Raw genomic sequence first — 22,712 nt, 5'->3', positions numbered from 1 at the left:
AAGACTGAAGTCAGGAAACATGCAGCAGCCAGGGCAGGGAGGACGAAGCCTCAGGTGCTGAGGCGATGATGGACCACACGATGGGACATTTTGGAGGCAGAAGCTACCAGACTTCCCAGTGAATTGGATCCAGGGGAAGAAGAAGAGGGATCAGGCAAGGCAGGCTTTCCATTTGAGGTGACCAACCAAGTGCCTGGAGGGCTTGTTTATCTGCATGAGGACAGGAGGCAGGGGAGGTCAAGGGTTCTACTTGGGACACGTCACCTTTGAAGCCTGGGGTGGGTTCCGATGCTTAACTAGCAAGCCCACTGGCCCCTTGTGCCAAAATCACCCCTGCGGTACAAAAGTGGGAAACTGATGAGATGGGGGTTAGATGGATTTCAAGTTGATGTGCATGAGGCTGTTGTTTTGACTGGGACAGGAGGTAGCTGAGCACAGCTGTGGGAGAACGCAGAATGAAGGGGACTCTGAGAGATCTGCTCTAGCTTGTTCCAGCTCCTGCTACCATTGCTTTGGGACAAACAGGGCCCGATCCACACCTGCATTCACTCCCCACACCTGTGGCCATGCAGAGTTCAGGTGTAGGTGGCCTAACATCAGAGCAGCAGAGAGCCCTGTGCCCATGGGAAGCCAAGCAAAATAGGTGTGGGCCACCTGACCTCATCAGTCGCTTCTCACCACTCTCCTTGCAGACTACCTTGAGATCTTACTAGTGCAAGCTAAGTGGGATGGGGTGGAGGAGGGGCTCCTCCTAATGCTGCTTCTCTCTGGAGCGGGGAAGGTGAGCTCTGACCTCAAGGGGAATCTGGTGGAGTGAAGGGTGATGGATATGATCTTCTGGAGCCTCTCCAGTGACAGAGCATCCCCTGCTCCCCAGCCCTGAGGTCACATGGGTTTCCTGGGCTGGCCTTCTTCCAGATGCACTGCAGGACAGAGTAGCAGATTTCCACCAGAGGGAAATGAGCTCACAGGCAAAATAATAAGACATTTGAGAAGCACATGCATTAAAAAAAAAGACAACAAACTCTGTTACAGATTATTCCAGTTTCCATAAGAAGCAGACATACTAGAACAGAGAGACCAATTTTAAAATTCAGCTTCATAAGCATACTTAAAAAGATAGAAAACATTATAAGCAAAGTGAAACAAGAACAAGAAAATATATAAAGTGACCAAGCAGAAATGTTAAGTCTTGAAATGTACTAGTTAAAGAGCAGTGCAAGGGATAAATACTAAATACAGCTGAAGAATGAACTGATGAATTGAAGCAGTTTGATATATCTGCCCAGGGGAAAAAAAAAATAAGAAAAGCACAAAGAAAAGGCTTTTTAAAAAGCTATAACCCAAGGAAGAAAGAAGCTAAAGTACTAACATCTGAGTAATAGAAGTCGCACCAAAAAGAAAAAGAAAAATTTAGCAGAGGATATATTTGAGGAAAATGCGAAGATAAAATCTCTCAGATTAAAAACAATGGATGAATGGTCCCAGATTGAAAAGGTCTTATTAGATTGCCCAAATGGAAAGATAAGGGGGAAAAAAATCAAATCTACACACTTACAGTGAAATTTAAGAACAAAAAAGATTAAGTTCTGAAAATTTCCAGAGGAAGAGACAATCACATACAAAGAACCAGAGTCATGGGGATTTCAGGATTTTCAACAGCAACAGCAGATAGAAGAAGACAATAGGGTGATATTTTCAAAGTACAAATGAAAAAGAACTTAGAACATAGGCTTTTATGTGCAGCCAAATTGTCATTCAAATGTGAAATCATAACAAAATTTCCCATTATACATTGTCCAAGATAGTGCAATAAAAGAAGAAAAAGGAACTAGAGCTATATAAGCATTGGAAAGGAAGGAGAAGTTGTTATTATTTTCAGATGATATGACTGTTTACATAGAAAACTTTAGACATTGGGGAGTTTAGCAAGTTGGCTGATATAAAATTAATATACAGAAACAAGTTATATTCCATATACCAGCAGCAAAAGAAACCCCAAAAAAGTTAAGGAGAAAATATCATTTATAATAGTATCAGAAAATGTCAATTGAATTTATAAATAAAAATAAGTTTATTTTTATTAAAAATTTTTAAATGTTTAGGACATATGGGTTAAAATTACAAACCTTTATTAAGTATAAGTAAAGTGAAAGTGAAAGTGAAGTCGCTCAGTTTGTCCGACTCTTTGTGATCCCATGGACTGTAGCCTACCAGGCTCCTCCCTCCGTGGGATTCTTCAGGCAAGAGTGCTGGGGTGGGTTGCCATTTCCTTCTCCAGGGGATCTTCCCAACCCAGGGATCGAACCCGGGTCTCCCGCATTCCAGGCAGACGCTTTAACCTCTGAGCCACCAGGTAAAGGAGCTCTAATAAAGGAAAGAAAGATTTTATATCATTAAAATATCATTTTTCCCATATTGATCTATACTGACTATAGCCAATACAATTCTAGTCAACAGCCAAACAGAGCTTTTCATAGAACTTGACAAGATGATTATATAGTAAAGTAGGGACCAAGAATAGCCAAAGATGGAGAAGCTCTATACAGTCAGCAAAAACAAGACTGGGAGCTGACTGTGGCTCAGATCATGAACTCCTTATTGCCAAATTCAGACTGAAATTGAAGAAAGTAGGGAAAACCACTAGACCATTCAGGTATGACCTAAATCAAATCCCTTATGATTATACAGTGGAAGTGAGAAATAGATTTAAGGGACTAGATCTGTGATAGATAGAGTACTGATGAACTAGGGACTGAAGTTCGTGACATTGTACAGGAGACAGGGATCAAGACCATCCCCACGGAAAAGAAATGCAAAAAAGCAAAATGGCTGTCTGGGGAGGCCTTACAAATAGCTGTGAAAAGAAGAGAAGCGAAAAGCAAAGGAGAAAAGGAAAGGTATAAGCATCTGAATGCAGAGTTCCAAAGAATAGCAAGAAGAGATAAGAAAGCCTTCCTCAGTGATCAACACAAAGAAATAGAGGAAAACAACAGAATGGGAAAGACTAGAGATCTCTTCAAGAAAATTAGAGATACCAAGGGAACATTTCATGCAAAGATGGGCTCGATAAAGGACAGAAATGGTATGGACCTAACAGAAGCAGAAGATATTAAGAAAAGGTGGCAAGAATACACAGAACTGTACAAAAAAGATCTTCACGACCCAGATAATCATGACGGTGTGATCACTGACCTAGAGCCAGACATCCTGGAATGTGAAGTCAAGTGGGCCTTAGAAAGCATCACTACGAACAAAGCTAGTGGAGGTGATGGAATTCCAGTTGAGCTATTTCAAATCCTAAAAGATGATGCTGTGAAAGTGCTGCACTCAATATGCCAGCAAATTTGGAAAACTCAGCAGGGGCCACAGGACTGGAAAAGGTCAGTTTTCATTCCAATCCCAAAGAAAGGCAATGCCAAAGAATGCTCAAACTACCGCACAATTGCACTCATCTCACACTCTAGTAAAGTAATGCTCAAAATTCTCCAAGCCAGGCTTCAGCAATACGTGAACCGTGAACTTCCAGATGTTCACGCTGGTTTTAGAAAAGGCAGAGGAACCAGAGATCAAATTGCCAACATCCTCTGGATCATTGAAAAAGCAAGAGAGTTCCAGAAAAACATCTATTTCTGCTTTATTGACTATGCAAAAGCCTTTGACTGTGTGGATCACAATAAACTGTGGACAATTCTGAAAGAGATGAAAATACCAGACCAACTGACCTGCCTCTTGAGAAACCTATATGCAGGTCAGGAAGCAACAGTTAGAACTGGACATGGAACAACAGACTGGTTCCAAATAGGAAAAGGAGTACATCAAGGCTGTATATTGTCACCCTGCTTATATAAGTTCTATGCAGAGTACATCATGAGAAATGCTGGGCTAGAAGAAGCACAAGCTGGAATCAACATTGCCCGGAGAAATATCAATAACCGCAGATATGCAGATGACACCACCCTTATGGCAGAAAGTGAAGAGAAACTAAAAAGCCTCTTGATGAAAGTGAAAGAGGAGAGTGAAAAAGTTGGCTTAAAGCTCAACATCAGAAAACAAAGATCGTGGCATCTGGTCCCATCACTTCATGGGAAATAGACGGAGAAACAGTGGAAACAGTGTCAGACTTTATTTTTTGGGGCTCCAAAATCACTGCAGATGCTGACTGCAGCCATGAAATTAAAAGATGCTTACTCCTTGGAAGGAAAGTTATGACTAACCTAGATAGCATATTCAAAAGCAGAGACATTACTTTGCCAACAAAGGTCTGTCTAGTCAAGGTATGGTTTGTCCAGTGGTCATGTATGGATGTGAGAGTTGGACTGTGAAGAAAGCTGAGCACCAAAGAATTGATGCTTTTGAACTGTGGTGTTGGAGAAGACCCTTGAGAGTCCCTTGGACTGCAAGGAGATCCAACCAGTCCATTCTGAAGGAGATCAGCCCTGGGATTTCTTTGGAGGGAATGATGCTGAAGCTGAAACTCCAGTAATTTGGCCACCTCATGTGAAGAGTTGACTCATTGGAAAAGACTCTGATGCTGGGAGGGATTGGGGGCAGGAGGAAAAGGGGACGACAGAGGATGAGATGGCTGGATGGCATCACCGACTTGATGGACGTGAGTTTGAGTGAACTCCGGGAGTTGGTGATAGACAGGGAGGCCTGGCGTGCTGCAGTCCATGGGGTCGCAGAGTTGGACATGACTGAGCAACTGAACTGAACTGAAATGAAGACTCTAAGACTCAAGGAATTTTTTTTAATGCTTGTGCATTTCTCCGTTAGGCTCTGAGCCCTGGAAATCTGGAGGAGGGGGTGCTGGCCTCAGGACCCTGAGCGTGGCATTCTGATGGGCCTGAGCTTCCTCATTTTGTGCCCACACCTCTGAAGTGGATCACTGCTGCTGCTGCTAAGTCACTTCAGTCATGTCCGACTCTGTGCGGCCCCATAGATGGCAGCCCACCAGGCTCCGCCGTCCCTGGGATTCTCTAGGCAAGAATACTGGAGTGGGTTGCCATTTCTTTCTCCAATGCATGAAAGTGAAAAGTGAAAGCGAAGTCACTCAGTCGTGTCCAACTCTTAGCGACCCCATGGACTGGATGCAGCCCACCAGGCTCCTACATCCATGGGATTTTCCAGGCAAGAGTACTGGAGTGGGGTGCCATTGCCTTCTCTGAAGTGGACCACAGAGCTCTCTAAACTAATTTTTTAAAACTTCTTGGAGATTTGATTTGCCATTTATATTGTTTTCTTTCTCTATAGAAATGAACCAGTCAGGGGCATCTTCCAGCATCTCACATCACCACCCAAAATGAGAGGAGGAGGATCAATCCCTTGGTCCTGCTCAGAGCAACAACACTGAGCAGGAGAACTCACCAGTAGCTGGCAGTGCAGGCTCTGTGTCCAGATCCTCTCTGCTTTCTCTTCTGTGTGACAGTCCTGAGCCTCAGCCTCCTCATCTGTGAGATGGGTCGATGGTGCCTATTTTGTGGGGTCGTGGGGATGATTACTGCCTGGTGTATGTATAGCCCACACCCCACAAAAGGTAGCCATATTATCCACGTGCATCCAGTCCAGTGACCCTGGATCCCGTGGAGAAACCAAGGAGGGAAGCAGACGTCCTTGGTCCAATGGTGATTTTGCTCAAGAAGCTAAGACACATTTTCTTCCCCCAGTTTCCCAAGAACCACTGAACTTCTGTGCTCTTGGTGAGGTTGACCATAGTCCGGTCTCACTTAATTAAGAGATGGCCAGGCTAGGCCTCTGCCAAAAGACAAGCTGTAGTGAATCACCAGCATCTGGCTGGGTTTTTATTGATCGAAGTCTTCTAAACCCCTTTCTTGATTTCTGGAAAGAAAGAAAAAGAAAAACTTGGCACTATTTAATGTGAAATACAGCATCACCTTGCCAGCTTGTTTTTTCCTTCTTTTCTTCCTCACTCCCTCTTTCTTCCTTCTTTCTTTCCTTCCTCATAATGAAACTTGAAAAGTCATGTAAAGTAATTCACATTTTAAATGCACTGAGAAATATTACTGGAGAATTACTATGCCAATCCTGTTGTAAAGTGAATATTTTCACCCTAGTGTTCTTCACTGTGGGCTTCCCTGGTGGCTCAGTGGTAGAGAATCCAATTGCCAATGCAGGAGACATGAGTTCGATCCCTGGGTGGTGAAGAAATGGCAACCCATGCCAGTATTCTTGCCTCGGAAACCCCGTGAACTGGTGCCTGGTGGGCTACAGTCCATGCTGTCGCAAGGAGTTGGACATGGTTTAGCAACTAAACAGCAGTAAGGATTCTTTACTGTAAATGTGCATCTTCTTATTTGGAGTTTGCTTAAAGCCACATTTACTTTTTTTTTTTTTTTTTAACACATTGAGATTGTTTTCTCTGTGACTCTCATTGGGACTTTGGACTCCACACCCCTGTCCCCAGCGCCTTATGCATGAAGTTGGATTGGCGTCCCTGTAGTTCCTCTGGGGAGGGCTCTGGTCCTTTATCCATAAAACTGAAAAGTCCCTCTTTCATCAGCATGTGGTTTGGAGGAGCTTCACGCATGCTGAAGGGTGGGATTCTCAGGGTGTTTTTCCTCCAGCCCAGGACTTCAGTTCTTGCCCCTCCTGCTCAACATATTACCTTTCTCAGCAAGTGAAGGTTCCAGCATTTCATCAGAACAGAAAAGAACCTGACTTGGACCAACATCCACCAGCCAAAAGAGAAAAGAACAACAAATGCCCAACAAAATACAAGTAAATTTCTCTAAAAGTGCAGTCGTTGGGAAAAAGAAAAGGCAGTTCGTCAGCTTGACATCAGAGGAGCTGCAGTCACCCTGACAAGCCGCAAAGGCTAATGTTTTATTCACCAAGCCTGAAAAATAACTTCCCAACGAGGGCCCCATAAATAAACCAGTGTGATGAATATTACACGAAATAAAAACTGATAAAGCAAGAGCCCTAAACACAAGCCGCACGACGGGGTTAGGAAGTGTGCGGTTTTTATCACCTCTAATGCCAGGTGACAGGTTTGGCAAAGCTGCCTGCTAGCCAGGACCCCGGGGGAGGGGACCGACCACTGAGGACACCCTCTCGCCCCAGCTCCCAGGAAGGCCAGAGGTAAAATTTTCCAAATGGATTCCATTTCTCTCATCTCTTTTCTTGTTAAGATGTCACCTGCAGCCACTGATAGACATATTTCCATACATTAGGAGCCACCAGCTGCAAATCGTTTTTCCCATGGCCCTGGCTAGGGATTTTCAGGGAGCATGGCTCATGAGAGCAGACAGGCGCCCCCTCCACCCCACCCCCGCCATGACTCCTCTCCCTGTTAAGATTATTATACAAAGAGCCCGGAACCCAGAGAGGGCTCTGTCGCGGATGCACTGAGGGGTAGGAGCTGCTTCTCTGGCTGAGAAATGGATCCTTGATGCTCTGTGTGCACAGCTCAGGGGCATGAGGGACAGGCGGCGAGGGCAGGGCGGAGGTGATTGTCCACACCAGCTCCTGACTCCCCTCCCTGACGCTTTGCTCCAATCGCTGGACGCCCAGGGATGACGCCTCCTAAGTCACGTTAGTTACACCTGATGAGGGCAGAACTTGGAGACAGAGTTATTAGTGATGGGAAGGCGTGGAGGGGGGTCTCGCTGCTGAAAGCATGAAGAGGTTTAAAAAAAAGGAAGCTGCAAAAAACAGTAGGCTGCAAATAGGTAAACTTTTTATTTGGATATTTCTGTGCATGTACACATATGCACACACTGGCACAAGCAAATACCCGTGCGTAGTTGTGTACAAGCCCATAGATACATGTGTACACGTGCCTGTGAACATGACTCTGCACACACCCACACGTGAACTTGTGTGAATAGACTGTGCCCACCCAGCCACCCATGTACATGTGTGTGCACACCTTCCTCAAGTTAATAAATGCACACGCACAAATACAGAGGTGCATTTAACCCTTTCTTCAAATGCCTTTTTTGTGGGGGAATCGACTTCCAGAACCCAGAGACTATAATCATGCCAGTTTGTGTCCAGAGCTTGACTTGCTGGTACGACTATCTCCCTGTGACTCAAAACTGAACTCAATGCCTCTCCATCCTGAAAAGGTTTAAAGCAGGAAATTGTGGTGTTTAGGGCATCTTTTTTCCATTTAAATACTGCAGTTGTTTATAAATACACCCTTTTCCAGCCCTCTCCAACATGCTGACTCTGAGAAATTTGCTTTCATGGTTAGCAATAGAATCCAGATGTTCAGTACAGATGTTTTCATCTTTTTCTTTTCCTTTTTTTTTTGTTCATCTCATAAATTCAGGCCGTCATGGAAAACTGCAAGCTTTTCCATCTCCTGGCTTCTGAGCACCAGGCCTGTGTTGGGAAGCCCCAGTGATTGTGCGCTCATCATCTTGTGGGTTCCCTCTGATCACCCGGGAGAGGTCACGTCTCAGATGTGCCAGGACATGCTGTGAAGTCACCCTACCCCGTGTAGCAGAGGTGACCTAAGGGGGAGCACATGTCATCTTTACTCGAAAAATCAGAGTGTTGGGGCAGCTTGCGACCCAGCTTGCTGAGGCCTGCCCCTACAAGGAAAGAAACAAGTCTGAGATTTAATTTCTGGGAAGCTGGGCTTGTGGAGGGCAACCTAGCTCCCAATGCAGATTCTGCTGTGTTCAAGGTTAACATCGGGGGGTGGGAGCTTTGAGAGCCAGTGGGAGGACGGGGGACAGTAAAACAGGCTCTACGTCACCCCTGCTGTTTGCCCCAGCTCTGGTTATTGGTGCATTTCAACAGTGCCTAGAACCGTAGCACACAGGTCTGAAAGAACCCTCACGCCCACCCAACCCAATCTGCTCATTTCACTCATGAAAAAAAAAAAAATGTGGCTCAAGGTTGCGGGGGGAGAAACATGAATGACTTGTCTGAGATCACACAGGTGTTAGGACCACATTAGGGCCCAGACCCTGACTTCAGGCCAACATGGGCTGTGAGACCCCACTTTGAGAACCACTGCCCCAGACCAATGGTTTTCCAAAGGTTCCAGAACCCAGACGGCCAAAATCATATAATAGCCAATGGGTGAAGGAGAGGACAGGCAGCAGTGCAAGTTGTAGGTAGCTGGGTTTTTGTATCCAAGGTCCATGGGAAAAGTACTTGTCACTCAGGAATTTTCACTCCATGGTACTGAGCTGCTGGGGGACCCATGCAGTGATTCTAGTTCCAGAAAGGATGCTGAAGTCTGTACTCATGAATTCCCACTCCTAGGTGTTGTATTCTGACCTCTCTGAGTACAGACTGCTGGAAATGGATGCCGATGGTGAGCACCTTTTACATAAATGAAGCTCTAGGGGTGGTAGTGGTGGGGGTGGGGCTCAAGGGAGGTGAGTTACGCAGTCCTGGAAAAGCTGTTCACGGGATCTTTTCTCCATCTCACCCCAGTCTCCCTGAAATTCCACAGAAGGAGAGAAATTCCATAAACTACAGTAATATAAGCATGACAACATTCTAATAAATACTCTCGGCTCACTGCGGCACTGGGAAGAGTCACAAAACTGCCTTCCTAGTCCTTGTTCCTTTCATTGTAGGGGATGACTGGGCCAGTCAAGATGAAACCCCACTTGCTTCCACTCCATTGCAAAATATCAGGAGAGGTGTGAACACACAGCAAGAAATATACATATTTGCCAGTTTCTTTGCTTTTCAGAGGCAGGCTATGGGTAAGAAGTGTGTGTGTGTGTGTGTGTGTGAGAGAGAGAGAGAGAGAGAGAGAGAAAGTGTACAGTAAATAAATACAAGTGCATCAACTTAATCTGACTCATGAACACGTTTTTCTTGAACATGCGTGTGCACACAGGAACGAGTGAAGTTAGGCTTGTGATTCACATGCGACAGTGCATATGTCCTGATTCAGTGAGGCAGTCTAGGATCCTGCACCTTCGGCCCCGAGCAGGGGTTCCAGAGATACTGAGGGTGCCAGGGATGTGGAGGGAAGCTTGTTAGCACCTGTGGCTCTGCCCCAGCTGTTACTAATATTTTTGGCTAAGTAAGCACAGTCTTTCCTTGGAAAAGTTCTAGCCCTGAGTTTGATCTTAGGAGGCAGTGCGATGTTGCAGCTCCTCCCGGGAGTGCAACAGTCAGGAACGTTGAAATAAAAGCACTTCACTTTCTTACTGTGCCTTTTTAATTGCCACCCAAAGGCCAGACACCAATAAAGCCCCAGAGCATTCTCCATTGTTATTCATGATATGCATTTCCTCGTTCAGAGCCTTGCCCCTCTGGAGGTCCTGGCGAATGAGCTACCTCTTGGGGAGCCTGTTTCTGGCGGTACTGGGCTAGGAGTAAGAGACCTGGGTATACCCGAGGGCCAGACTGTTCTGTGTGCCTGGGTAAAGTTGAAGGGCTGACTCAGAGGAGAGAAGAAGGGGCTGAGGGCTTACCTCCACAGAAAGGATTCTGCTCCTGTGAGCCGGGACACTGGAGCGTGAGGCCCCTTGCCCTGACTCTTCTGTTTCCAGGGCTGCTGGGCAGCAGGGGTCAGCTTTTGGGACTTCAGCTGTTCCATCTGAGCGACTGGGATTTAAAAGAACAGAGGGGGGCTTTACAGGGCAGAATGAAGGAGTGCGGGTGATGCTGTCTGAACTCACGGGTAACAGTGATGAGGAGACAGGTGTCTCTACAATATGGGGCAGGTAGATCGGCAGCAGGTGGGAGAAATAGCAAGTCTTGCCTTTTCTGTAAGAACTGGTTGAATAGTATAACAAGAACCAAGGTGGGGTTTCTGGAAAATCCCAGTACTGGACCGGAGAATCTACATTCTGGATTTGTGCTGCAGGCAGCATGGAGTTCAGGGGAGGTGAGGTTGGCGGGGTCTGGGGTGCTCGAGGAAGGCTCAGGGAATCTGAAACTTGGAGGAAGAACGGCTGGGAGCAAACAGGAAGGAGGGGCTTCCAGGAACACAGGCAAGGGGTGTCGGGGGACAGCACACAGGGTCCTTGGCGTCAGTGCAGGTAACACCAGAGTGGGAAGCGGGCCCGGCCTGGAGGGGTTGGGGCACTGTGCCCAGGAGTGCCGACGGGGGCCTGCACACATGGGTAGTGCAGGGGTGTCTGGCATCAGGGATGAGAGTCTGGGCGGTGTTTAGCCTCTCGGAGCCCCAGTCTCTTCCACTGTGAGACTGAGTGATGATGATAACGTCTCCTGAGGGGGCTGGAGTGAGGATCACACGAGATAATACAAGCATGGTTCTTGGCCCAGGGCCAGGTATACGTTAAGATGAATAACAATAAACGGTGCATCTGACAATGGACGCAAGAGCACCCCCAGTAGTTTTTATCTAGGCCCCCACCAGGTGAAAGAGAGGAGTCACATGCAGTGGTTCCCCCAGACTCTTGCCCTAGGCACCTCTGCTTGGTCACAGACATATCTCCATGTGCTTTGTTGATACACTGAACACCTGCCCTGTGCTGGGCCCCGAATACCAAGGAGGTCAGAACCAGGATACAGCCCTCCCAGTATAGCCCCTGGGCACAGGGCAGACCCAGTACAGCACCAATAACTCGAGGAGCCTTGAGGACAGGTTGGCCAACAGCCTTGGAAGCCAGGAAGGCATCAGAGAGAAGGTGACATCTGAGCTGGGATTTGGAGGACAAGTGAGGGTTCTCCAGCAGAGTGTATTCTAGGAGGACAGAATGGAACATCCGGGGTTCACTGGGTGAAAGGAGCCAGGCCCACTGAGGAACGCCGATGTGTCTGTGTAGGGTGGGTTGGTGTGACTGGTCAGGGCTAAGACACGGGATCTGTGTGGGGCACAGCTATGTGGTTTACACACATGTACCTTCAGGCTCACACACACCCTCTGAGGTGACTCTGTCACTGGTCTCATTCTACAGATGAGGAAACAGGCTGGGAAGTTGTGTTGGGTCCAGAGGGTGATAGCTCCCTGGAGAACTGTCTTAGCCTTTCAGACCCTTACACTGAGGGATTTACAGATATGTTCCCATTGATCCATGAGCCTCCTGAAATGGTTGCAAAATTTAGCTCTGTGCACAGGTGTGCCTTTTTCTGGGGAGAGGGCTCTTGGGTCCCCAAAGGTTAAGAGGCCCACCTGTAGGAAATGAGCGAGCACTGAGGATGTTCAAGCCATGGGGACAGTATCTGAACACGGAGGCTGCTCTTCCAAAATGCTAAGCACCGTGCCAGAAGCAGCGGGGATGCCCAGGGATAAAGGTCATGCTTTAGGAAGTCACTGGAGGTGAGGGAAAGGATAGGAGCACCTGGGAAGGGAGTGATGGGTCGAAACGGGACAAGATGATGGAAGAGACCATCTCATGGACCGCATGATGACAGGCAAAAGGCGACGGAAGAAAGAGAAAGGGCAGGACTGCAGATGGGCCACTGGCTATGGCAATGGGGAGCTGGTTGGCAACCAGGGTTCAGGGAAGCTGGGAACGAGAGCAGGGGAGGGAGCGGGATTGCAGTTCATAGGAGGGGATGGCGTGGAGGTCAAAGGGGAGAGAGGAGACAACTGCGTGGCAGTGAAGGGGGGAAGGTCCTAGAAAGGACGCCTCTGAGGATGTGGGGGCTTAGCATGCTGCAGGATGAAGGGAGGCTCCAGGGAGCAGGGAGGGCGAGAGGCATGAGGAGATGGGACAGAGGGTCAGGGGAGGTGTGGAGGCCTCGGTCCTGGTAGGACTCTCATCGTGCAGGCTGGTGGTTGGGGTGGTCTTTGCTATCAAACAAACCCTTCTGGGGTCATGGCGTGTTCTTTTCCCAGGATCTTTTTTCTCATTCTGTCTCCCCTCCAGGCACTTTTGTCCCAGAGCCAGGAGGCAGACAGAGCCAGTTGGGTGATGCTAAGGTTGGATGGTTCTGAACAGGATGTTTGCTTGCAGCCTCCCAAGCAGTGTGCTTTGCCTCCTCTCTCTGTCTTCTTTAGACTGTACTCAGTCTGCTTTTTTTTTTTCCATAGTGTAAAAATAATGGCTTTGGATGACATGACATCAGGTATTGATCTAAAGGATGAGAATTAAACAGTTCTGTGTCTCTGGAACAAAAGAGAGTGAAACCACCGTGGCTCACAATACCTGGGGAGGCCAGCGTGGGCTTCTCGATGAGAAGAGCCAGGATGGGAACTTCTTAAAAAAATGAAAATACTTTTGGAGAAGAGAAAACATTCTTCCCGACTCCTTGATGACAGACAGTGCCCTCATCAAGGCTGGGAGATGACCAGCCACATCTAAATGGGGCTTCTGAAAGTCCTTTCCTCCATGATAGGGGTTCCAACCTGTACCCTGCTTCTGTATCCCTGTCTCTCTCTCAGCGCATCTCTTTCCCCTTATCTTCCTCTCTCTCTCTTTCTTCCTCTCTGTCCCTCTCTGCCTCTCTATATATCTCTGTCTCTTCCCTCTCTGTCCCTGTCTCCCTCTGTCTCTCTGTCTCTCTGACTCTTCTCTCTATATGTCTCTGTCTCTCTCCCCTCCCCCACACCCCCTCTCCATTCCCTCCTCATTTTAGCTTACGGACTCAGGAGCTGGCATCTGGCCCGTGCCTGGCCCTTGTCCCCAGCAACCTGGGCTCCCTGTTCATTCCCCTTTCCTCCCCACTCTGGGCTCTGTATTGATTTATCACAAACACCTCCTGACAGCTGTGCTTAGTCTGATCCCTGCTTTGCTCAGCAGCATAAAAAAATAAGAGCTACAAATGGCTCCTTCCCCTGCTAGGGCTCCAATTCCAGTCCTGAATGGCTGGAGTGATTTCCAATTTGGAGACAGAATTCAAACCTAGATGGCAGCGGTTGAGGACGAGGAGGTGGCTCAGGGGGCTGGTGAAGCGTGGCAGGGACAGGCCACTGAGGGTGCCGGTTCTCCCTTGCTCTGACTTTGAGTGACCATCCACTCCCTCGCCCTCTGGGGCCAGGGGTCAGAGCTGACTTGCCCAAGCCTTGAGGAGCTGTCCGTGAGTGGGGAGCCCCTCATGAAGCCTACTACCCAGTCTGGGCACTCGACTGCTCAGACCTGAGACAGAACTGAACACACAATAGTATGAGACAGCAGGGAGTGTCTGTTCGTCAAGGGGTGGGTGTCTCTACGGGGTGGGGAGCAGGCCAGGCTGGGGAGGACAAACCCAGGAGCACCTCGGGACTCTTTGTACTATTGTCTGGACCCTCCTGCCTCACATGGGCATTAGGAACTACAGTTGAAGTGAAATGGGATTCTGTGATCTTTTCTGCAATGCCCATGAAGGACCTCAGCTAAAACCTGTATAGTCTCCAGCAGGTAGACACAGAAAACCACGGGAATGGCAGACAGACCACAGCCTGAACTCAGTTCAGAAAGCCTGTCTTCTGGGAGCTTCTGATCTCTTTGGAGATTGGGAGTCTGCAGTTTGTGAAGATGTCCAGCCATAAGCTGGACATGGGTGCATGGTGAAACCCCAAGCTGCAGGCAGGAGGAAAAGAATGGGGGAGACATTTGCAGTGGCTGATGGGGGAGGTGAGAAACCCACTTTCTGACCTCAAGCAGTGAAGCCCTCCAGGCTCTGGGGCAGGGAGAGCTTGCTGATGCGTGGTGGTGGGGACATAATGGTGTGGGCAGAGACAGGGCCACTGTAGGAACCAGGGTCTGATTGGAAGGCGATGAAATTGAAGAGAAAAGTAAAAATGCACAGAAAAGACTGAAGCTGAACCCGGAGGGGAGGTGAATGGAAGCCCACGTGCCAGAAACAGCGACTCTGCACGCAGCTCTTGCACAGGATAAGTTACGTCCCCTGGGATGAGGGTCAAGAGGCCATTGAGTGGACACTCCCTGTAGATATTCAGAAATAGAGATTTAGGGCCTGGGGGCTACAGATGTGAGATTTAAAAACATTTTAAAACATTTTCTTAAGTATAAACGGACAGGTTAGTTTATGAGGCAAGGCACACACTCATGAAAAAAAAAGAAAAAACTAGACTGAAATAACACAGTGACCCAAGAGATAGCATGAGTGAGAACAAGACAAGGTGGCCAGTGACAGTCCCAACTGTGAGCAACGGGCTCAGAGAGGGGCCACAGTGGGCAGGGGGCACCACAGGACCTTCAGATCCAGAGAAGACTCCCTGGCCACAAACCTACCACCCGACTTCATGAGCCAAAACTGCATGGTAGCCACCTCGTTGTGGGCTGGGTTTTCCCTTTCAGAACTGGTGAGAGTCAGAGGATTGGGGAGATGCCCAACTCCTCCTTCCACCCTGAAAATCCCACCTATGAAAGATGGAGAAGGGCATCGAACCTGAACATCCCCTGAAATCACCCACCACCCCCCTGCCCTGTCTATTTAAAGAATCTATGGGGACAACCCAAGATTCTGCAGAGTTCAAAGGAAACCACGGCAGGCGGGCATCTCTGTGCACAGAGGGGGTTTTGGTGATGACAGTTGGGGTCTATGTGGGGAAAACTGGGCAGAGCCAAGGGGACTTCCAGGTGGCCTCCGGGCAATTCCAGAACTGTCCAGGGCAAGGGCAAAGGCCCCAGCCCAGCAGCAAAACCAGCCTGACACCCTAAATAAACTCATTACTTTAGTCTAAGTAAGAGTCAAGCACTTGGCCCCTCTATTGGGTACTGAGGGTAGGGGTGAGATGGGAGAAAGAGAAGGCATTGGTCCATCCCAAGGTGGAGCTGACCTTAGGTGGGCAGTGAACACACACATACACATGTGAGAACATGCATGCACACACACACAGAGTTTCTGAGGTTCATCTGATGGCCCATTTTCCAGAACAACCTAACTCCTTTACTGCAAATGGAGAGGAGGGTCAGAGGCCACAACTCTCTGAGTGGGCACAGGTGTGGTGGGGGTGGTCCTCTGGCTCCAACTTGGGGGGTGTGCAGAGACATCACAAGTAACATACTTGCCAGTTCTTTCAAGGGGGTTCAGGTAAAAAGGAACAGGGGTGGGACGGCATACATGGAGGCTTCTGGGATGAGCGAGGCGCGAATCTGGCGCACAAGTGGGCAGGGCACTCGAATGTTCGTTCGGATTCTCTGCATCTCCCAGAGATTCACCCGGAGGACGGCCTTTGGGCCGCGGTGGACTCTGGCCTCCAGGCTTTGTGAGTGAGAGTCAGGGACCAGAGGCCACTCTTTAGACCCCCATGGGGTCTGCAAACCTCCCTGCAGGGAGAAGGAGGAGAGGAGGCCGGGTTTAGAGTAACTGCCAGACTATATAGTGGGGGTGGTAATGAAGCAAGTTCTCAGAGGTGATCTGAGTTTACGGTGTCACCATATATCACTGGTAGGAATTTTCACTGTGTGAGAAGAGGCATAAAGGATGAGGCACTCTCATCACCCCAACTCCCACCGCCCTCCTCCGCCCCACAGCCGAGGACGGATCACCTGCAGTTTGGCTGAGGTGGAGGATGGGTTTGGGGAAATGGCACTTTATAGGAGTTCCCAGGATGGCCATAATGGACACTGCATTCTATCAAGCGTTAATGAAGATAATAATAATAATAATGAAGCAGGAGGGGAATTGGTTTCCATGGAGAGCAGAGCTGGGCTAGAAATAACAGGGGCGCATAAATTCTCCTGTGTCTGAGGCAGGAGGAGTGGGAAGGTCAGACCTGTGTGAATGTGCCCTGGAGAGACACTTTCCTGGGGGTGACAGTGCGCCAGGGTCCAGAGTCTGGGTTACGATGGGTGATGTGAGTCCCATCCCTCCCTGCTGTATAGCTCCTTTCCTACACGAGCATTCTTGATTTCTTTCCTGCTCCTCTCCAGCCAATGCCTGGGGCACCTGCTGATGTAGCTATCTGCCTGCCTTGCCCTCATGTGGCAGCTGCCAGGGCCAGGATTCTGAGCCCTTTGCTGCCTAGTGCCCTGCTGCCCTGTCCCTGTTGCGGGGGCAGCCATGGTTATCCCCATGCTGCTCTGTCCAAGCCAAGAATTTAATTTCACAAAGTGCAGTCACTGGCCATTCATCAAGTGGATGCTGTTTTCACAGGTGAAGCAAAATGTCTCAGGCTGGAAAGCGATACACGCCCCCTCCCATGGCTCAGGCTTCACAACAAAGCTTTTAGAACATGAGGGTCTCGGCCACAGCTGCTCTCAACCAGCGGTCAGTGAGGTCAGGCAGCGTGAGACCCTGAGGCTGTCTGGGCAGTTCACCTCCAGAGCCAAGCTAGTTAAAACAGTGGCCACTTAAAAGTAAATGAATTTAAATAAAATAGTTTAAAATTCAGGTCCTCAGGCACATTGGCCACCTTTCAGCCACAGAGCATCTTTGTGATGGCACCATCTATTGGACACACTGGTCCAGAGACAGGCCCTCCATCAGATCTGCTGTGATGGACAGGGTGGCCTGCACGGGGGCAGCCCAGTGCCCCAAGTGCTCTGCAGAGAACAGCCATCTCCTAGGGCAACAGGCCTATAAGGTTTTATATTAAAAAGGGGTGCTTGCCCTGCTCACCAATCCGACCTCATCCTCTCTTTGCTCCACACACACGTGGATGGCGTGCTGCACTTGCTGCCCACCTTGCCTCCACAATACAGAGCCCTCCCACCCTCCTTCCTCACCTGACCACCTTCTAGGCCCTCTAAAAGATCCAGGTCAGTGCACATTCAACCTCCTGCAGAATGCTTTTCCGACTGCCCAGTGCGAGATAGGGTCCTGCCCTCCATGTGTGCATGGTCAACTGAGTGGTGGGAAAAATGAGTGACTGAGATGAGGGGGCTTGTCAAGAACAGAAGGCTTTTTCCAGGTGAAAAGGTCATAGGTGAGCTCCCAGGCTGGAGCAGGTAGAATTGTAGCTCTGTGTTTTGTGTGTGTGTGTGTGTGTGTGTTTAAGATAAATAGAAATAAATAAAAGCCACAGAAGAACAAGCTGAACTTCTGCTGTTTTCAGCCACAGCCCAATCTTGTCCCAGTTAAGACCTGACTCCAGGACTCTCGAGAGCTGGTCCTACTGCTGAGCTGTACATCATCGCAAGGGTCCCTGGCTCACCCTCTCAGAGAATGAATGGCAGGGTCCTGGCAGGAGGGGGCACTTCCCGATATGCAGGGTCTTTGATTAGAGTCTCAGAGCCTGCACCCAGGTGAGTTCTCAAAGGCTCTGCCAATGAGCCGGGTGATTTCAACCTACCCCAAAGCGGGTGGAATCAGGGAGACAAGATTCAAATTTAGACAAGGAGAGCCTAGAAGAGGGCAGATCCTCAAGGGAGGCAATTCCCAAGGGTGGCTGTGCTCAGGGCAGCCTCCTGGGAAGGCAGGCAGGCAGGCAGAGGCCAGAAAGGCCCCAGACACAGAGCCAGGAGATGAGGGCTTGATTCTGGCTCGACTGCTGGTTGGCCTCAGGGAAGCCCCTTAACTGCTTCACCTTGAAAATGAGGATTAAAAATATCTGTTTTATCTAATACAAAGGCTGTGGCCAGATTAGGCAAGTGTCAAAATGCTCTGTGAATTCTGAAGTGGAAAGAAGTGAACTCTGAAGTAGAAATTAAGGGGCTGTTTGTCTGTGTGTAGGGGTTTTTTCTTGGGAGCTGGGGCCCAGGGTGGTCAGTTCACTTCCTCACTACAGGGCCCTCTGAGGGGGTGGGAGCCCACTGGAGACGAGTCAGGGGCTGTCCTGATGGAGGGGCTCTGGGTGGGGGGTCAGCCTTAGAGGCCAGTGAGAAGTTCCCTGTACATCTCTGCCTTGTCGTCTGGGCCTTCAGGCAGCAGGCTGGGGAGGACCAGATAGACCTGGGCCAGAGGCCCTGTCACACACCACCACGGACTGTAGTTCTCTCACCTGTAAAGCAGGAATAAGGTTCCTGTGAATCAATGTACAGAAGGCATCCAGCTCAGGACCTGACCATACTCCCTTCCTTTCCCTGTGCACATAAATATCAAACCACACAGCCTACCAGGAAGATCCAGATCTTTGCTGCACCCTCTGCATGATTCCTGGTGGTCAGAAAATCTCAAGTAGGTCCATGCAGGGGCTGAGAAAGAAGAGACATACTGGATTCTTCTATCTTCTCAACACCAGTTGCAAGAAATCAGGAGCCAAGGTGAGAAAGGGAACCCTGGGAAACGTGACCAGAAACCTGCCTTGCCAGGCAAAGGGTCCATCCACCAGTGGCTCCCACCCTGACACCCTGATACCCTTGTCCCCAGCACCTTTGACAGCCTTGTTCTGGGAAGAAAGCACCCCAGAAATATGTAATTGATCTCACCTCTTGCCAGTTCTTAACCTGGGCTTTTCAGCAGGAGGAGAAGATGCCTGATTAGAATATCTCTGAAGAGGGCAGTGAGTTATAGTAATGGACACTCTTCTAGCTGTCTCTCCCGCTCATAAATCTATCCCCCTCTGAAAGTGCAGATGGTCCATAATCGTCCATCACGTCGGAGTTCAGCACCGGACAGCTCCCGGGTGGGTTTTTCCTAGGAGGCTCCTTTTTCTGCAAGCTAAACGGAACTGCAGCTCCGCACAGCCTCTCCCCGTGATGGAGTGCAAGCGGTCAGGAATGATTTAGGGGAGAATGAACAATAAATATCCAAGAGGTTGGAGCTCAGAGCAGGGAGGCAAAGAAGCCTCTGCAGCTGTACTTACATTTCTGTTGTTCTTTTCATTTATGTTTAAATTTTATTTTCATGGTAGAGGGACTGCAGATGTTCACATCCTGAGAAGGGGTTGGTCTTGACTGACCTTTCTAAGGAGCTCCTTCTGCCCCCATCACAATGATGAGTGAAGGACTGAGGTCAAGGGGCCGTTCTGTTGGGGGAAATGTAAGTGACTGGGCAGTTGACATTTAGGGATAAGTAAGTTCTCTGAAATCTTACTGGGCTCACTGACAAGTCCCTCTGAAGTTAAAGCTGTATCTCTTGATGAGATGGCTCAAGCTGTTCTCCACATTCCTACTGCAGATGGGCCCAGGAAAGCCCAACCCAACAGGCTGCCCAGCCCCTCCTGTGGGGCTCCCAGAAATGAGCCCACTACTCTGTCTCCCCTGGGGAGGACCAGGGGCGAGCAGCTCACCTATGGCTAGTCCTTGTTCAGTGTCTCCTGCCTGCTCCTCCCCTGGCTGGGCTCGCACAACAGGAATGAGCAGAAATGCCATTGCCCGTTGCTTGGGGTGGGGATCAGCTCAGGACTTGGCATTCCTGAAAGGCTTCATTGTTGTCTACAAAGAGCTGTTGTGCCCAGGGTGCTAAACATGTCAGCTGCGTGTCCTACCGTGCCCGGAGCCTTCATTATAGGGCTTGTCCTCTGCACATACGCACAGGACAGTCCCTGGAACCATGACCCTGCCCTGGGCTGAGGGCAGCATTTCAGAGCTGTCCACCCCTTCCCTCTCCTGTCTCCCCACCCAGAGGCTGAGGAGCCAGAGCTGGGCTGCGAGGGTGATGAATGAGCGTCTGCCTCCTACAGGTGCCGGCCCACTCTGCCAGGTGGTGCCTTAGAGCTGTGTGGGCAGACTGCCTGTGCTCCCCTCTCCACGCCCCACCCCCACCCTCTCCAAGGGCCTCTCTCCCCCAACCCAGGAACCAGATCCTCTGAACTCTAGGCTGGGGGAGGCTTTCAGGGAACAGTGCTGGGGACATGGGCCAGATACCTGTAGCATCAACTACCTGCCCACCACCAGAGGGGCTGCCCCCAGAAGGTGGGAGGTGAGCCACAGGCCTTTCTCTCAAGAGGGAGGGGGGAGTTGCCAAGGGGAGTGCCTGGCACTGGCTGCACCTCCTCACCAACCCTCAGAAATGGAGTTCCCCTCTGAGGTTTCCTTGTGCCCCTGGGTGCCCCCTGGAGAGCAGCACATTCCCTGAAAGCTGAAGTCCATCACTCTGCTCCTCCACCAAAGGCAGCCTGTCCAGAGCCACCACCAGCTCATGGCAGAATTGCTTCTCTGTGCTCCCTCCTGGGCATGACAGCCACCAAACCCCCATAGCCAGCGACTCCGAGCCCCCTGAAAGGATGTCCAGAGAGGGGACAGGAATGCCCCCCTACCCATCAGTCCCCAGACCTGACCTGCATGCTTAGATGATGTGGCAGGCAGAAGGATGCCACGGAGGGGCCAGCTATTGTCACCGAAGCAGGCGGCATCCCCCTCTCCCCCCGTGAGGGGCTCAGCAAGAAGTGGGCTTCCTCTTCGCAGCTCCCACAGAGGCACTTGAGTGATTCCGTTACTTTTGGAAGTGGCCACCTGAAGATTTGCAGATAGCCTAGAAATGCAAGATCCTGAGTTCTCATCCTGCCCCGCCAGCTTGACAGCACGAGGTCCAAACAATTGGTCTCCCTTCGCTGTGTGCATCTGTGCACTAATGAAGCCTGGCTTGGGCTCACGTTGGTGGATCGCTCCACGCACCAGCGGCCATGGGCAGAACACGCCGCTCTCACCAGCTCTCAGCAAGCAGTCGTCTCTGGCTGGGGTGGAAGAGCGCTGAGTTGTGGCACTGCCTCCTCTGCAATCCTGGCAGCATTGAGAGCAAGAAGACAATGAGGTGTGAGCGCCCAGGACAGGGAGGCTTGGAGCGGGGTCCAGGCGGCAGGCAGGTGCAGCCACAGGGTACCAGTGTCTGTTGGTGGCTTTGCAGCCGCCAGTGCAGCATCTTTTCTTGGCTAAATGCACTGCCTTCACTACCACCCAACACGCTGGACTAGGAAAGGGGCTTAAAACCTCAATTCCTGATACGGTTGATGCCTAGTAACCAGTTTCTATTCTCCACCCCAGGGCAGGCTTCCTGTGGTCTACAGGGATGGTGGGAGAGGGACTGCCCCTTGTCTGTGCTGCAGCAATGACTTAACACCAGTAGTAAGAGATGAGGGCTCCTGGAACCAACTCTCCATGCCCCTGGAGCCTCTGTGAGAAGTCCTGGCCCAGTGTTTCTCTTACCAAGATCTGGATATCATGGACAACAACAGCAGATCTTATATCATTACACACCAATTCTCTGCGTCTTTTACACACTTTCTTTCCAGTCCCAATGACAATGGGATCAGAATGATAGGAGTCCCTGTTTGGCACCTACAGCACTGTGGTTTAGGGTGCCTGGCAGCTTTGCCCAAGCTCCACATCCACTATGTTTCTTACTTTCAAACTAATGGCTGTGACAAGTAAGCATGGGGCCGATTGTCCACACCCCGTGCCAGCCAATCTCATATCCTTCCCTGAGTGCTTTGCAATTGCTAGAGCTGGGAAGCGGTCTTCCAGGCACAGGACTTTGGAATCACAGCACTGTGCATTAACTTATGAAGCATCCCAGACCCCCTCTGTGGACCCAAAGACAACCCTGGGTATTCTCTCTCCAGATGTGTGGTGTAGCTGGGGCTCCACAGGTGCAGGTGGGGCTTTGAGACCGGTGAACCTGCTTAGGAATGTTCGTCTTGGTGACTGGCTGTCTGGGCTCCTTCCCTTTCCATCCCAACCCTTGGGCGTCTCGTTCACCTGCTGTTGCCTTTGGATCCTATGTGACATGGGTTTCATCATTCCCAGGAAAACAAGTTTCATTTAGGAGCCAGGTCCTTAGCTCTTCCCTCCGCTCCACTGCCCCTGGTTGGGTCTGCTCCACGTGGGGAAGCAAACTAACTTTTATTAAGAGCTTGCTAGGTGCCAGGCTCTGTGCTGGGAACTGTGCCTGGGCACACTGCCTGGGCCAACTCATTGAGTGGCTTGGCATGTTCTGCCAGCCCTTCAGTGTTACAGTCTCAGTGAGACCATAACCTGCTGGCCTTAGTTCCACGGCAGGCGCTCTGTAGAACCGCTCTTGCTCTCTTTCTT

The 22,712-nt window shown here is 49.9% G+C and overlaps 1 protein-coding gene and 1 long non-coding RNA gene across 13 annotated transcripts in view; one reads left to right on the top strand and one right to left on the bottom strand.

Annotated features, from left to right (window-relative positions):
• RBFOX3 (RNA binding fox-1 homolog 3) overlaps positions 1 to 22,712 on the top strand; it is a 440,759-nt gene that overhangs the window by 205,368 nt on the left and 212,679 nt on the right. The window lies entirely within an intron of this gene.
• Positions 901 to 11,232, bottom strand: LOC147351189 (uncharacterized). Its single transcript, XR_015146850.1, has 3 exons — positions 10,416 to 11,232; positions 5,368 to 5,472; positions 901 to 2,367 (listed from the first exon to the last, which is right to left on the bottom strand). It is a non-coding gene; the product is annotated as an uncharacterized LOC147351189 (long non-coding RNA).

Source organism: Bos grunniens, chromosome 19 (genome assembly GCF_055505025.1).
Source record: "Bos grunniens cultivar Pamir isolate PY7600 chromosome 19, Bosgru_T2T1.0, whole genome shotgun sequence".
In the NCBI taxonomy this organism is placed as follows: domain Eukaryota; kingdom Metazoa; phylum Chordata; class Mammalia; order Artiodactyla; family Bovidae; genus Bos; species Bos grunniens.
This window is presented reverse-complemented; position numbering and strand designations above follow the sequence as displayed.